Source organism: Corvus brachyrhynchos, unplaced genomic scaffold, assembly GCF_000691975.1.
Source record: "Corvus brachyrhynchos isolate BGI_N302 unplaced genomic scaffold, ASM69197v1 scaffold115, whole genome shotgun sequence".
NCBI lineage: Eukaryota > Metazoa > Chordata > Aves > Passeriformes > Corvidae > Corvus > Corvus brachyrhynchos.
In genome coordinates this window covers 7,117,475-7,128,890 of record NW_008239553.1, presented here as the reverse complement: position 1 = coordinate 7,128,890, position 11,416 = coordinate 7,117,475, and positions in this window count along the sequence as shown.

The window sequence follows — 11,416 nt, the reverse complement described above, 5'->3', positions numbered from 1 at the left end:
GCCCGCCCCCGGGCCCCGCGGCCCCGCCCCCTGCTGCCCCCTCCGCACCCACCGGCGGGGATAAGCCCCGACCCGGTGCAGCCGGCAGCGCCGGGAGCACCGGCGTCCCAAGGCGGGGGAGAGCGAGGAGCAGAGAGGCGCAGAGCGGGGCCCCGCACAGCCTGGGCAAAGGGAGGCCTCGACGCTTTCCCCAGTCCCCAAAACTCTGCCGGGCTGTCACTAACGCTCGGAACTGCGGTGTTCAAACAGAACAAAAGCCTCATCAGGCAGTACCACAACCAGCTGACTGACTGTCCCCCAGGTTTGGCTTTTGGTAATGAGAAAGAGTCAAACGAGAAGAAACAAAGTGAAAAGGAAAAATAGCTCCCTGTCTTCCCTTTCCTCTACCCCCTTCCCCTTCCCTCCACTTTACACCCAGAGCAACTCCCTCACCCGCCCTGTGCCTCTCACTTGGGCTGTCTCACAGACACACACGCGTATCATTTCCCCATCTGCTCGGCTCTCACGCACACGTGCACAGACACGCATAAACAAATAAACGCCCCACTTTAACCCTCCTTTGCAGCGATTACAGTCGCAGATGGGTTCCTACCATTCATTCCTTCACCTCCTCACCCTCTTCTTGTACCTCTCTAGCTCTGGGAGGTAGCACTTAACAAAAGCCCAGTATTTCAAGTCAATTTCTCATCTGAGGATGTGTCCACTTCACAGACTGGACTTTTCTTTTCCCTAGATCCTGCAAACTGGTATCTTCTCCCTGCAAATGAAGACGCATTTCTGAATTCCAGCAGAGCGAACATTGTTAAGGTAATTCAGACAATTTTATCTGATGACACATCTCCTGCTCCAGGTGCACCTCTGCACACTGAAAAGGTTAAAGCCCTTTGGCACTTGCATCTGCTGCTGCCTTTGCACACCAAGAGGCCCCTGCCGCAGCACTGAGGCAGATACACCACCATTATTTTGGTCACCATAGGCCACATTCTGGCATTTCTTTAGTGAGTTTAGTCAACTTCTATTTGTTTTCCTTCCTACTTCTTTGAGAAGCAAGAAGACAAAGCTTTCCGAGTGTCGTCTGGTGTGGAGCCACGTGATTGCACTGCATGCAATGAGGCTTTGTTGGCTCTTTTCAGCTTAACATCTGCCCATGCTCTTTTTGCAGTCACTGACCAAAACCCATCAAAGACTCCAGCCAGTTAATTGGAGCCTCTTGCCTTGTCCCAAAGCCCTGACCTCAAATAAATACCACCCTCTCCTCCTCCTTCTTTCCCCCTAAAAAAATTAATGTGAATAAACCTTTGTCACGCTCTGTGAGAATTCATTAGACTGAGGAAATATCTGCTTCAAAGACAATTTGATTGTACTGGAGCTGGGTTATTTGATTGGACTCTTGTTTCAAACTACAAGTCCCCAAAGACGAACAAAAGACTGTAATGAACAGTGAGATGTCTTCTTCCAAAGCTGATCAGTCATAGAGACAAAAAAGTGTAACCAAAATTGAATACAAAACTTTTCATCTTCTAACTCTTAGTTTAGCTATATACACTCATTAGTCAGAAGCAGAATTTCTGAAAGCCTGGACTCCCTGTACACATTCCAATTAAAGATAGCACTTGCTTCTTTTGGCTTGACATTTTCACACATTCCCTTCTTGTGGGCTGCCAGTGAGTTTCACCAGCCTCCCTTGCTGCCACCTAAGTGACATCACCTTCCTTCCTGGGCCATGTCAGCACTGGTCGTGAACAACAGCTAATCCACTCCGGAATCAGACCTCAGCTCCAACCCTTCCCCTGGCCAAATACATTGTGACAGGCTGTGAGGTGGGACAGGAGGGACTTGTGGTTTTCCCATGGAAGAAGCCAAGGGCTAACTTGACTTCATATTCAATGACCCAAGCAAATTAAGGGCCTCCCTTACTCTCTTTTGGGGTTAAGGCCTCTGACAGCCTGAGACTCCTGCTGGACTGACCCAGCTAACCAGCCAGTAAACCCAGCACCCATCACCTTGTAGGGATCTGGGATACTCCTGGAGCTGTCCATTTTTCATGTAACTGCACGTCTCCCATTTTTTGCATCACTCTACTCCTAGACTCTATTTTTTGGATGGCTTCTTTGTCTTTTTTTTCTTTTTAGCCATGCTGTGCTGTGCCTGCTGTCTAATCAGCAATAGCTAGTCTTCCATTATCAGCTGGCAATGTTCCATCATGCTCCTCCATCTCCAAAATTGCCCTTGCAGCAAAGCACCATGAACACCTAGAAATGGACAAAGCCACTCCTCTTACCTCTGCCTCTGAAGTGGGATATGCAGAAACCAGTGGAAATAACCACCGTGATACCTTGGCTTGTGACAGTTCCCATTCACAGCCATCCTGAGGCAGAGTGATTACGCCACAGAGCAGGTGCACAGGAGATGAGTATTTTTGAAGAGCAGGAAAGGCAGTTAGGGGTCATTTACTCTGGCATCCCCCACAAGCCCAGAAACACCCACCCATTATCCCTGACAGATTCCCAGTAACTATACTCAAACATGCAGCAGCCTCAGCAGCAGCCAGCACTGGCTCCTGGCACACAAACTAATGCCAGGCTGCGTCTGCTGGGGGACTTGGGGAATTCATTGCTGGTCCTGCAACCCTACACTCATGGCAGGGAGTCCTCAAGCAAAGAGCAGTTTTCACCTATCCCTGCAGCACATACATGGGGCATGCACCAGTTCAGACACACACCTCTGGCACTGAGCTCTGCCAGGGACAAATCTGCTCACCATCAGCTCTGGCTAGGTTTTCCCCTTCCTTCCACAAGTCCTCCCCTAGGCTGACAGTCTCTGCCAGCCTCCAGCAAAAACACCCCAGCCCAAGCCTGTCCTCCCATCCTGCTCACAGAGAGATAGATGCACTCCTGCATATGCTTGCATGTTCACTCTCCTTTCTTTCTGTCCTTCAAGGCACTCAGGTTTTCCTTCTGCCTCACACATCCTTTCATGCTCCACTTCCCTCCCTCTGCCACCAGACCCCTTTGCCCTCAGGTGGATCCAGATTGCCTCCCCAGCACAATGCAGGCAGCCAGTCCCCCTCCCTCTGACAGACGTACTCCCACAAACTTGCTGAACCCATCTACAAGGCTTTAATATTCATAAAAGTCAACCTTAGTCTAAAGAAAATGTGGTTGATGACGAAAGTATTTGCATTGCAAATCACTTTTAATAGCCCTCTAGTAGTCAGGCTGGTGATAAATGCTAATCCATCTATCAGCTCAAAAACAAAATAAACCCAACTCAGAAGGGGACAGTCAGAGAGAGAAGAAGCAGCCGGTGACAGTGAGAAAGGCTCAGGCCCCTGGACCATCACTGCCATGGGAGATGGGCATGAAGGCTTTGCTCAGCAGTCGATGAGAGCAGTTAAGTGTCCCAAAGGGTGAAGAGGCAGCTGCTCTACCTGCTCTTGGCCAAGCAAGGAGACACCCTTCACTCACAGGCGTGGATCTGGCACTGCCTGGCAGGACAGAGCTGTCTAAATGCCAGGGCAGTAACTCAAAATCCTTGTCCATGCCCAGGGCTGCAGACAACAGGACAGTGCCACCTGTGGGTGGCATCAATACAATCCCCAGAGGAACAGTCCTTTCCCCTCATTCCGGTTGTCCCCAGGGCATATCAGGAACAAATGGCCCCAGACATGAGTTCTGCAGGACAGTCACTCATGGGTGCAAGGCGAGCCAGATCCCAGACCATGATGAGAAAAAAACATGCTGCAGTGAGCAGGGCAGGAGTTGCAGGGTCAAGGAGAAACAGGTCAGCTGCAGCCTTCCTGAGAGAGAAGGTGACTGAAGGCACTCAGCCATGCTCTGCTGCCTCAGCCAGGCCCCCAGTAGTCATCCAAAGCCACATCTTCTCATGCCTCATAGCATGCCTCAGCTAGAGACAGGGAAAAAATCCTGATGCCGAAGCTGCATTAAGCACATCACTTAGTGCTCAGCTGTTTCTCAGCCTCCCGGGCTGCTTGCAGAGACAGGGTAATGAAAGATTCTTTCATTATTTGGAAAATGTCATTTTTAGCACCAGAGAAGGAGGCCAGAGCCACAGCCTCAGGGAGTGAGTGACTATGTTTAGCCATGGAGCAGGTGTGACCCCAGTGGCTGGGGTGATGGTGGCACCAGAGGCCCCCACTCGCCCTGGGCTCTGTGGCAGGGCACAGCCAGGAAAGCAAGGTATAGACACTCTGGCCCACGCAGGGAAGCCAGGTGAGCATGAAAAAGAGTAGTGACTAATACAGAAAGCTATCCTCCCGTGCCTGGCTGCTGCACAGCCATGCTATTCACACCAGTCCGTAAGCCCACGAGCATCCTTGAAATGCCAGGGGAGCACCAGACACCGGTGCTCTCAGCCTGGCCACAAATATCGGTGCCTTAAATCAAGCAAGGGGCTATGGCAGGTGAAACAGACTTCTGGCACCTGATGCTACCCTTGGGAAACCTGTTGGGCACTGCCAGTTGCTTGAGTTCATCAAAAAGCAGGAGGGCAGCTGCAGCCTGTGCCTGATGCAGCACCTCTGGAGAGAGTTAAACACAACAGCCTGCACCCAGCCTGGTGCACTGAAATCTCTTCAGTCAATAATCATCTGCTTTTTGTCTTTTAAAAGATTGCTGCTGCTATTTTAAGGTTGTGCTCAGTTTTGTCACATTTGCCATATAAGCACAACTTCAAATACTTCAATATAATTGTTTTGTTGCAGTCCCCACTCTTGCAACTCTTACTTGCTTTCTGGGTAATGGAAGGGGGAAAGTGCTTCTGAATCACTACTTTTATACCTTTTATCCAAAATAAAAAAAAAAAAAGAGAGAAAAGGAAAAGAAAATTAGGAAAAACAATTAGGAATGTAAGCTTGTGCTGCTCTCCTGCCATTTCTCACATGACACGGAAGACAGCACATCTTCCCTGTGACTGCTGTGCCCATGGGATGGGTCTGGCCTATGGAGCCAGGCAGCATGTGGGAACCCTGTGCCTGCCTGCAGTTGCCATGAGCTCCCCAGGGCCCTCTCCCAGGCATTGGCCCACACATCAGGGAAAAAGCAAGCAGGGGCTCAAGCCCCTTTAGCAGATTAGTCTAATTAGTTAATTTACCAGTTCACTACTTCACTACCCCACCATGCTTACACACACAGCAGTTCCCTTGCCAGCAGTGAGAGCCCGGGTTTCCTCCCTGGCATGGCACAGGGTGCCCAGCAGCCCAGTGCCAGAGCCTGCCACTGCCGCCTGCCCTCCGAAGGCTTTCAGGGTCAGCTGCCCTCCTGACACCTTCCAGCTCAGGAGATTGGTGCAAACCATTTCTGCTGGGTTCTGCAGGACGTGCCAGCGGCTGTTGCAGAGGAGGCCCACAGGAAACACTGGTCCCTGGACAACAGGGGTTTGAGCCTCTAAACAGGGCAAACTTCCATGGAGCTGAGACCACCTTTGGCACATGTAGCCGCTCCTAGAGGAGAAACACATCCAAACGAAGAGACAAGCCCCAGTCCCACACAGGCACTGAACCACTCAGCCCAGCCTTCCCATGGCTTGCCATCCTCCCTGCACTGGGGCACCGAGGCAGACCCAAGCCTCTCCGGGGGCTTCCCTGCAGCTCCACTGCAGGGGCAGAGAGCCAGCAGCCCTGCAGTGCAAGCACCCTGCCACCAGGTTTACTGCACCGAGTGGCTTGGCAGAGCCTGCCTTCTAAAACACACGCAGTCTAATAAATACCTGCTTCAAAAGCTCTCCCTGTTTTAAATGTATCTTTTGAAAAAGAGCATTTCTCTCGGTTTGAGTTAATCGCTGGCACTGCTGGGGGACAAAGAGCTCTACATGTGTGCATCTCACTTCAGGCAGCTCAGCTCTGATCCCCACGAGGACAGAATTTGTGCTCCCCACGGGCACATTTACCTCACATAGAGGTCCCAACAATGTTAATGCTACCTACAGTGTCCTTCACAGGGAAGGAAACCAAGAGTAAGACAGCAAGTGTGCAAAATCCACAGCAGGTAAAAAACAGTCATCAGTTCCTGTGTCAAGAAAGCATTTAATACAGCCAGAGTGAAGCAGATCCTTGCTTTTCCAAGAAAGATGCTGCCCCTGCCCTGCATCTTCCTGTGCCTGGCAAGGACCTGGCCCTGGTGCAGGGGAAGGTACAAGGCCATGGGTCACTTGTCTTCATCCCATGGGTATTGAGTGTATTGGTGGGCAGCCCTCCAGCACTGACACATCCCACACATGAAGCTGTCCCTCCTCTCACCCCTTCTCCCCAGCCTCTACCCACTGAATTTTACCCCGGGCAGAAGAGCCCACCGTGGGTTAGCCATGGGTAACAAACTGCCCCACACTGCAGGGATGAAGGCAGCCTGCTGCCATTCACCCCACAGGTCTGTATCCCCAAACCCAGCCCCAGCACTCACAAAGGAGACTTCACCACCCCAAGCCAAGCCAAAAGCATGGCTAAAATCTTTTGTTATGGCAAGAGGCCATATCTCAAGGCAGAGCCAGGGACGGAGGAGGCTCGAGGCTGCAGGATGCAAGAGCTCTGTTCTCTGATGGCCAGGCTAATAACCCTGTATTAAATTACAAGCCTGGGTTCAGTTGTGGTTGTTTTGTTTTTGTTGGGTTTTTTGTAAGCTGTCTGTTTAGATTTATCAGCGTAATTCCTGATACTGCCTTGTCGGACATCATTATGATAATCTCACTACTGTGTCTGCCAGGGAATTGGGAGGCGAGCAGGAGGCGGCTGCAGAGCAGGGGAGTGATGGGGCCTGGGCCGCCTGCAACACACAGCACCAGGACCACTCACCCCACAGCTGGGGACCCTGGGGAAGGTGGAGGCACGAGCCCCCTCAATGGGACTCAAAAAGAGCCAGCTCGCACTGAGGGACAAGGGATCCAGTCTCCAGCCAGGCAGGTCTCCATCCCTCCAACAATCTCAGTGAGAGGAAGAGACACCTCAGGAAAAGGGGAGAGGGCACCCAGAAAAACCTGGAGGATGTGGGAAAGTTGGAAATGAGCAGCCTCTGTTTTGGCACTGATCCCTCCCCTTAATTTGGAGTAATTACATGACGAATTTAAATAAGGTTTTTCAGGGCAGAGAGCACAAGAGGAAGAGGGCAGGAGGCTTCCAGCCCCACTCTGTCCCTCCATCCTTCCATGCTGCAGCCCTTCTCTGCTCCATGGGTGCTCCTTTGCGCACGCACACACAGGTGTACAGACACATGCACACGCAGTCACACAGAGCCTTCCTGTCTTCCCCACGGCCAGGCCTGCTGTGCTCCACCTTGGCACAGGTCCCCTGCCAACCCTCAGCCATTGATACGGCTGGCAAGCCCGGCCAGGCAGGTGGCAAAGTGCTTCTTCCTGGGGACCTGGCACTGAGACTCTCACTTGAGGCAGGGGGGTGCTCCAATGCAGCACTGCAACTTCTCAGCAGCTGGAGTAGGGTCGGCAGCTTCCCTTCCCAGCAGCTAGAGCAGTCTGGGCTGAAGAGCTGTCTGGGGCGGGGATCTTGGAGCTTTGGGATTTTTTGGGCATTACATAGAGCAATGGTGCCCCTGGGAGCCCATTAACCCACATGAAGCATCCCCCTCTCCACCGGGCAGGGGCTGGGGCAGCCACAGGTGGGAGGGAGCAAAATAAATAAAAATCCCAGCCCAGCCTGGTGTTTTCATTAATGAAAATGAGCCTGTGATGGGAGGTAATTCCCAGCCCTTAGGTGATTTGGCTGGAGGATGGAGCTGCAGATAGGGATGTGTCTAGGCAGCCAGGCAGAGTCAGAGCCTAATCAGGGACCAGAGCCCCTTCCAAGAGGGGATCGGGTACATGGCCTTGAAACCTGTAATGTGAGGAGAGGAGCTGTCAACACTCCTGAGAGCAAGTGCTTCCAACTGCCTCGCTGGAGATGCAGTGTTACCAGCTACTGTCGCTCGGGGGGGCATCTGGCTGAGGTCACCACAGGAGCAAGGGGATTTCAGATCCCATTTCACAGCACTCCTATCCCCACGCTCTGGCTACACCTTTTCCAGCTGCTGGTCCATGCAACTACTTGGTTGAACCACCCTTATCCAACTCCTCCAGTCTCCCTTCATGCACCCACCCAGGCAGTTGCTCACACCAGCACTGCTCTCTCCCAGCTCTTGTGGTGTGCCAGCATCCCCCAGTGCTGCTGGGAAGTGGGATGACAGGCATTCCCATAGCACGATATAAAAACAACTAGGTTCCCCTCTTACTACTGTAAAGTGGGGAAAATCTATATTCATTTTCAGAGCTGAGTGAGAGCAACACATTTTGAGGGCGAATTTTCTTCTCAGGAACACTACACTCTGATGAGCTGAATTAATTCATACCCACTTGAGTGTCTGACCCTAAATAGATTGTATGACTGAAATGTAAAGAAGCATTATTGTAGTGATAGCATTTAAAAGTAAGCAGCTGTAGTCTTATTTGTTTGAAAGGTAAAACTGTTTTATGAAAATTTACTTATTTCACCCATTCAAGGCCAGAGACCTGGCCTGGAAACCTTGCAGCATCTCCAGCACAGAAGTCAAGACCTCTCCCACCTTAGCCGTGGAGCAGGAGCACATCAGCCTTGTGAGGAATGGTGCAGGAGAACACTTGCAGGACACAGAGCTTGTCCAGAGAGTGCAAGCAAAGCAGAGCCGTGCTTAATAAAACTCCCCCAAATAGCTGAAGATGCCAGCAGGAAGGAACCATCCTTTGGGGCTGCAAAGGGTTGGCGCAAAACCAGAGGGGCTGCAAGTGGGGTCAGGGCAGCTGGAGAAATAAACCCCATGCTCCTGCCAGGCCCAAAGGGCTTTTCCAGCTGTTTCTCAAAGGACAGGACCTGTTGTATGTCCAGCCATCCCTACAGCTGTAGCTGCCAACGCCTTGGGGAGACCCAACCAGCACCAGCCCACAGCTGCCATGCAAAAGCCCTCCCTGGTCCCTCAGCTGGGCCAGCCTTTCCACACTGGGCTACAGGCCACAGTCCCTCCATCCATCACCTCCCCAATGAATTGAGGCAGATGTCACTGGCCAAAGTGTTACTGCCAGCCCCAAGCTGGGATGCTTCAAATAGCTGTGCACTGCGATACAAATTGTACTTTGATGAGGTACATTAGGCCATCTGGCTGGCCTTAAACAGCCTTGATGAAGACAGAGCAAGGGCTGCTCGAGGTGGGAGGAACCTCAGCAGTTTCAGGGCTGTTTGCTGTTCCTTGAGCTAACATTTGTGCAGCCAGTGGGGCTGGGGCTGGCAGCATTGAGGGGGTCCACGCAGGGTGGGTCTGCCCAAAGGCAGCGCTTCAAATGACCAACGAGTGACCCCCACTCACATGGACATGGGCACTCACAGCCCAGATGTGCTTTCAGCCAGCAGAGCCCACAAACTGGCACAACCCTGGGATGTCCCTGTGGATGGATCCGTGTCCTGGCAAGCATCCAGACCACCCCTCTCCCATTAGTCCCATTAACTGTGTGGGAAGCAGTGCTCCTAGGAAGGAAAGCCCATGCTCACTGATGGGCATAAGAGAAATAGTGCTCCAGAGGGGGAGGGAAAAAAAATGCAGGAGATGGTTGTTAGAGAAAATCACCTAGGCAGGGGTAAGAGCCAAAGGGCAGGGAAGGAAATAGGGAACAGGAGCCTGAAGAAACCCAGGAGAAAGGAGGGGCACCATCCTGCTGAACCCTGCAGTGAGGATCTGAGGGGAGCACGTGCAAGCCCACACAGCATCGAAGCAGGGAGCAGCATGTGGGACCTGGATGGGAATTCTGCTCGCTGGTGGTTTTCTGACTGCTGGTGTTCCTGAGCTGGCTCTTGTGGCACCTTGGAGTCCTGGTGTGGTTTTAGCTGACCAATTCCTCGAGTTTAATTTCCAAAGTAACTTGTAGGGAATGAGCTCAGTCCCTCTGTAGGACAGGCCCCAGCGGCGCCATGGGTGCCCTGACCTTCGCCTGGCCACCGGCACCGTGCAGCCCCATCTCACTGCTACGACCTACATTCTGCCTCCCCAAACATATGGCCTTGCACTTAGCTGCATTCAACCCACAGAGTGCTGGATAGGGCTAATTTCCGACCAGGCTGTCAGGAGGTATTATGTCAAATACCTTACAGGAGCCTAAGCATATTATGCCGACACAGCTACCTTTGTCAACCAAATCTGAGATCTCATCAAAAAAGCAATGCTGGGCTTAGCCATCCTCAGCACCTCCTGAGCAAACCCATCTCCAGGGCTTCTCCTGGGTCACTGCACCCCGAGTGCTGCCAACCACTCAGCCTGAGGCTGCAGCTCTGTGGGGAGCAGCCCCAACCCCCCTACCAAGAGCCAGCAGAGCTTGCGTGACACTGAAATGAAGAGTTCGTGGAGCAAGATCCTTACTCCCACATGGTGGGTGGGAAAGGCTGGGTGCAGGGCAGCATCTTGTGCTGGGTTACTGCTGCTTTTGCACGCTCAGCTCTTGCCCTCCTTGACTGTGACCCACGGCCCAGGTGCTCCCTATGCATGAAAAAACCTTGTCCTTCTCAGTTTCACTTGCCCTTGCCAGTCACACTACGTATCAGAGCCCTAAAGCTGATGTTTCATGGCTGTGCTTGTCCCCACCTCAGCAAGGCAGCAGGACCAGCCTCAGCCCCTCCCTAAATAATTGCTTTAATTAGCATTTCCTTTGATGTAGGTGATTAGCAGAGGGCTGCTGGCGGGGCTTCCATGGGAACTTTTGCAGTGGGCAGACAGATAAGTGCAACCCTCTGTACTGCTGTAGCACTTAAACATTTTAGTATCAGCCTCCCCAGTGGCTGCCAGTCAGTCTTCATTAGTCCCTCTGAGCCTTTTCTAATTCTGCCTGAGGCTGGAGGGGGAAGTTTATGGCCCCTGCCAAAGCACGGACTCCTGGGTGGGGTATGGCCCTGCCTGGCAGGACGAGCAAACCCAGAGGTAGTGACCCCCAGGGAAAAGGCAGAGCCACAACCACAACACCCTGGGGAAGTTTGACAAGGACCCAGGGGAAGGAGAGAAGCTGGGCTTGGGTACCAGCCAGCAAAGGGCTCTCAGCAGTGCCTGGTCAGCAGCCAGCAGTCACCACTTACTCATCCCCCCATCCCCAAAGTCTGCAGCGAAAACAAATCATCTGCGAATTAAAGTTTCCCTGCAGTGGGGCGGCAGTGCCCCATGCTGTGCTGGAGAAGGCACTGGAGTCCATCTGCTATCAGAGCCAGCTCCTGATCCTATCAGGCTATTACTGTATTATTGAACCAGGGATTGAGGGACAGGCTTTAATAGCTACGATCATATCGGGGTCCAGCATTAAACTCCAGGAAGCACCATGTAGCTGAGCCTAAGAAATAGAAAGAACCAAGCCTAAATTACAACATCTCACATTTTTGCAGTGTCTGCTATTTACCCCAGCCTCTGTGAAG